The sequence below is a fragment of the Ceratotherium simum genome, chromosome 25 (assembly GCF_057802395.1).
Source record: "Ceratotherium simum simum isolate JZ-2026a chromosome 25, ASM5780239v1, whole genome shotgun sequence".
NCBI lineage: Eukaryota > Metazoa > Chordata > Mammalia > Perissodactyla > Rhinocerotidae > Ceratotherium > Ceratotherium simum.
Window position 1 is genome coordinate 11,107,567 of NC_141924.1, and position 6,000 is coordinate 11,113,566.

The following is a 6,000-nucleotide window of genomic DNA, read 5'->3' on the forward strand; positions in this document are numbered from 1 at the left end:
CTGTTGTCTCCACCTCAGGGAGCATGGGCCTCTGCTGAGTTGGGCATTGGCACCTGCCAACCCACACACCAGTCCTGAAACAATTAGAGCCACCCCCCACTGACGAGGCCGGCACCCCGGAACCAGCTGTGAGAATAAGTTCAGTGCATCGATCCATTCACACGTTGTCTCCAGGTTTTTGATTAGATGAAATAGCAAGGTTTTGCCCAGAGTTTGGTTTGAGGCCCCTCCCACTGGCCACCTGGGGACCCGACTGTGGTCTGGAGACACTGAGGGATGGTGTGGCACGGGCGGTCATTAAAGGGGCCCTGTTAGGGCAGGACCAGCGTCGTCAGACAGTGAGGAGAGGCCGCCTCAGCCTGCAAGGGGGCTTGGCGGGGCTCGGGAATGCAGAGGGTCAGCATCACCCCAAATCCTCCCACGTGGCTCTGGGCACTGAGCTCGCTCTGTCCCAGTCGACGGTCTGACTTCCACAAGGCAGAGCTGGTGAGGCCATGGCGTCAGCTCATGACGTAACTCGCCGTTCTACAGGCTCCAATTCTGAGTTTCATTTCTGGCTGTCTCAGCCTTGTGGAGGCAAGAATTCAGAGGTGCTTTTAGCAAAGAAGTCCTCGGTCTTTGACTGGGTCTTGAGCAAGAATTTAGGATTTAGGAGATTGTCCTCTGTTTCTTCCACTGCCCGGCACTGTAAGAGCCGCAGCCGTACCACAGCCTAATTCCGCATTCCCTTCATCCTCTTCTAACGCAGTGGAGTCTCACGCTCAAAGCCTTGCCTTCAATGGGATCTTCATTCCAGGTGATTCCAGGTGGTGAGTTCGAATTCCCATCCCCCTCTGCAGGCCATAGGATTCCAGATCTGATTCCTTCTGTGTGCTGAATTTTTCCTGTCGTCAGTCCCAAGCAGTCCAGATAACTGGTCCCAGCCTCTCTGCACATCTCCGTTGCCTGCAACCGCTCCTGGCACTGATTTCTATATAAGGCAACATCCTCAGGTGCAGGCAACAGAAACCAACCCTGGTTACCTTAAGCAGAAAAGGAGGTTCAAAGAATAGATATTCAAAAGGATATTCAAAGAATGTTGGGTGACTCATGGATCACGAGTGAGCTGGAGACCTACCTGGGCTTGTGGTATGCAAACAGGATCAATACTCTCGGCTTGTGAGGTCAACATCCCTAACACCTGCTGGGGGCCACAGCCTGTGACTAGCACATCCCATGCCCAACACCCAGCGCTGGGCACCGCTGTCCCAGGGGCTCCGCAGGTGGGTTTTTGCTTCCCGGCAGCACGAGTTTTGTTTTTAAATCTTGGGTTGGTGAGTTTGATTGGTGACCCTCGAGGCTCAGCTGCAAGGGAGTCTGAGAACGTGGGGGGCTGGTGTTTTTAGTTTCTACAGAGGGGGGTGGTCCATGGGTCCGAGACCCAAGAAGTGGGGTTCAGAGAGTGAATGAGCAAAACAGTGAAACAAAACAAAAGCCAAATGTCTGTCTCATTTGTACCATACTTCTTCCATCTCTCCTAGGCCAGCACAAGTCTCCGTCCTTTCTGATTTATTATCTCTATTTGGCCATAAACTTGAGAACAGAGAACTAGAACTGTTACACCTACTATCGGATCCCCGGGTCCCAGCTCAATTGCGGGCACATCATGGGCACAGTAAGTGTCATGGGGTGACTGTGTGAATTCTGCCCTGAAGCCCAGGACCAGGGTGGGGTGAGTGAGGCACTCACTTCAGGTGCAAAGTTTCAGGGGCACTGAAACCTCAGTGATCAAGATAAGCAATATTTTTACACCATATTTTTTAAAAATCAAAATTAATGCAAAAAAATCCACTATGAACCAAATTTCAGTTAAAGACAGGATCCAATCCTGCCCTTGCACGATGCCTCACTTCCCTCCCCCTAATCTTGGCCCTGTCGGATCCTTTATTTAAATGAGATATACGTATCTTTATTTAAATTTGTGCCCAAGGCGAGCGCTTCCCGCACCTCACCCCGGTCCCGGCCCTGCTGTCCCAGCTCCGTTTCCACTCTTCCTTCTTCCTTTCGTGACCTCGGTTTCCGGTGTTCACTCTGTCTTGCCCCAGCCATCTAGAACCTCCTCCTGGGTTCCCCAGCCCTCCCCCAGAATAGTCCCCCCCCGGGTCCACCTCACTCTCGGCTGCCCTGGTAGTCTTCCTGGGGCAGTGTGGTCAAGTCGTCCTTTAGCTCCTGTCCCCAAATGAGGGTCACACTCACCAGTAAGACATGCAAAGCCCTCTGAGATCTGCTCTGATCTACGTACGTTCTGGCCTCTCCCTCCCCGGGGGCTCTCCTCCTCGCTATGCAGGCTGCACCTTCCGCTCTGTCCACCCTGTGGAGTGCTTTCCCCCTCGTCCAAACCCCACTCGCCATCTTCAAGGTCAACCTCGAATTCGCTGTAAAACTGTCCCTGCAGGAATGTCAAATGGTGCAGCTGCTGTGGAAAACAGTATGGAAGTTCCTCAAAGAAGTAAACAGAGTTACCGTATGATCCAGCAGTTCCGCTTCTGCATATACACGCTAGAGAACTGAAACAGAGTCTCGTAGAGTCTCGTAGAGGTGCTCGTGCGCCCGTGCTCACAGCAGCATAACGCACAATAGTCAAAAGGTGGAAGCAACCCAAGTGTCCATCGGTGGATGAAGGGAGAAGCAAAACGTGGTATGTACATTCCATTTGTACTGCATGTTATTCAGCCATAAGAGGAAGGAAATTCTGACACATGCTACAACGTGGATGAACCTTGAGGACATTATGCTAAGTGAAATAAGCCAGTCACAAAAGGACAAATACTGTATGATTCCACTTATATGAGGCACCCAGAGGAGTCAGATTCACAGAGACAGAAAGCAGGATGGTGGCTGCCAGGGGCTGGGGGAGGGGGGATAGAGTTGTTGTTTAATGGGTACAGAGTTTCAGTTATGTAAGATGAAAAGAGATCTAGAGATGGATGGTGGTGATGGTTGCACAGCAATATTAATGCACTTAAAACCACTGAACTGTACACTTGAAAATGGTTCAGATCATAAATTTTGTGTTATGTGTATTTTCCACAATAAAAAAAATTGGGGGAAGAAAAGACTGTCCCTGGAGCTCTCCTGGCCAGAAGTGAGCTTTCTCTCCCCTGAATCCCTTCAAACATTCTACCCAGGATTTCGTCCAGTTAGGAGGGACTAGGTGGCCTTGTCTCTCTGTGACGGCAGGATCCGTGCACCATTCTGTTCCTCCAAGGCCTGGCTGGGCGCCTGGCATCAGCAGGTGTTGGACGGATGGAGGAACAAAATGTGGGGGCTCACCCATCCCTCTGGCCAAAGCTCCAGGGAGCGCAGCAGCTGCAGTGAGCTTGGTGGGCTCACACGCCCACTCTCCCAACTTTGGTGCAGTCACCTGTCGGCACCTGGGACGACTCAGTGACCCGACCCTGCACACTAGAGCCCAGCAAGGGCAGGCACGTGGGGAGGTGGTGGTGAGTGGGGTCTGGCGTTGGTGAGTGGGGCCTATCCCATTGGAGAGTCTCCTCCTTCCTGGCATTTGAACTCCTCCAGGACGTGGCAGTCTGGGAGAATGGTTAAGAACACGGATCAGCTCTGCTGCTCACTAGCTTTGTCTCCTCATTTGATAAATAAAACAGTCCCGGCTTCATAAGATTGTGTGAGGACCAAATAGATGATGTATGTAAACTGCTCAGCAGGGTGTCTGAGGGGGCATAGGTACCTTGCCTGTCACCTCACCTGACCGGTGACCATCCTCCCTTTTCCTGATAAACAGAACCCTGATCTGCTTATGGAGCCAGCAAAAATGCTGTGATCTTCATGCCAGAAGATGAACTGTACTTGGTTTAACCCAGTCGTGGGCATCTGATTCCCCTGGACCAGCGGTTGGTCTAAGTGCGGCCGTGTGACCGCGTTCTGACTAAGGAGACATAAGAGGAAGTCTGTTGGATAAGGACGGAGGGTGACAGTGGGGATCTTCCTCAACAAAAAGACAGACTTCTAGAGAGATAGTCCTTCCCTATTCTCCCTTATTCTTTCTTTGAATGCAGATGTGATGCTTGAAGGATCAGCAGCCATTTTGCAATAATGAGGTAATAAGGATGACGAGGAGGTGAAGGAAAGGGCAGGAACTCCAGCCCTGACATTGTCAAGCCACCCAACAATGCTGGGGTTACTATCTCCTGATTTCTTGTGATGGAAGAAAATTAAGTCCCTGTTTTTCTTCCCTCAGCTAATGTAAGTTGGATTTCTCTTTCCTTTATTTGCAATGGGCTGCACTCCTGTAGAACACACTGTCACACAGCCCAATAAATGTCAGCTTTTATCTGACCTCATATTCTTTTCCATCCATGGGCAAATGTACCACTGTCTGAGCGTCTCATCGTGTATGAGATGGAGGGAGAGACACCTGTCTCCCCAGACTCTTGGGAGGATTAAATGAGACGCATGCTGTCCAATTGCTCTGCGGCCCATGAAGGCTTCGGCTGGGAAGGAGGGTTGTTGTGGGCCTCCCTCCTGGAGACCAGGGCTCCCCTGGGTGAGGAACAAGTTAACTGTGGCCAAAGAGACTAAAGCAAGAAGGTGTACCTAGGAGCAGGGCCTGGCCCCTGCCAGCTTCCCCGTTTCTGGGGAAGGAGGTTTGATGGCTGAGGCAGCGTGATGGGCTGGGGAAGTGCTGCAGCTCTGGGGCCCGGCCGCCTCTCCTCCCCCTGGGCATGTTGCAGCCTCTCTGTGCTCCTGCTTCCTCATTTGCAAAGTGGGGGTAATGGTAACGGAGAATCAAATGAGGTGGGGAATCAAGTGAAAAGTGCGTGTAAGCTCAGCGGACGTCAGCTGTGTTAGTCAGCGATTGCCAAACTAACACTGCGTAACAAAGTCCCAACTCAGCAGCATAGAGCGTGAGCCCGGGCCTCCCCCTCCCGGCCCTGAGGGTCGACCGGACTTGGTTGCAAGCTGTGGGTTGGGTCCAGGCCTGCTCCACCTGTCCCTCATCCTCTTTGGAGCCGTGGCTACCTGGTCTTCTCTTGGGGAAAGGCAGGAGAGCAAGAGGACAACTGTCCAGGACGTTTCAGACCGTTTCTCAGGTCATGTCCACTGACATCCCTTTGGCCAGAGCAGGTCCCGTGGCCAAGCCCATGGTCCAGGTGGGGGAAGCACGGTGCGGGGCAGACAAGCAGCCCCGCTCTGGGGCAGGGAGAACTGAGGCCAGCGCTCCAGTCCGGCATGTTCGCCGGGTCGCAGGAGCACGGCATGCTGCGGGCACTGGAAGAGGTGGAAGCTTCTGGTTTCCACATGAGGCACTGCAGCGAACGCAAGGTTAAATGAGGACACCGTCACCCTGTCTGCCCCCAGGACCTGGCATCCGGCACGAATTTAACCCCATTATGTGCCAGGCCCTGGCTGGGCCTTGCTGGTACTGGGGACATGGAGACCGACGAGACAGGGTCCTGCCCTTAAGAAGCTCACGGGCCGCTGGGGTAGAAAGGCGGGTAGACCATCTGGAGAAGGTGACAGGGCTGTGATGGTGGGAGGCAGGGACGCTGCGGGGGCATCAGGGAGGATGGTCTCCAACTTTGCCAAAGGACAGGGAGAGCTGGGAGAAGGAAGACGCCTGGATCTAGGCTGCGGGGGGCGGGGGTGGGCGTCCACAGTATGGACGGGGGAGAAGGGGGTGCAGCAGCAGATGCAAAGGCACCTAGAGTGGCAGAAGGAGAAGGGCGGACAACACGGAGTTCTGTGTGGCTGGGGGCAGGAGCCGGGGAAGGCGGGAGAAGAGGTGGGAGGCGCAGAGGAGCCCCAGGGGCTCAGCAGGCCTTCAGCTGGAGGATCCACAACAACTGTAGGAGCCTCTCTGCTGGCGGCACCTCTTGGGGCCCCCACAGCGGCCTGCCTGTCCCCCATCTCGGCACGATCTGCACCCCGTGTCATCATTGCCCATTTGCTCTGGGCCCTGAGACAGAGACCGCGGGTGTCCTGTTCCCCGCACAGGTC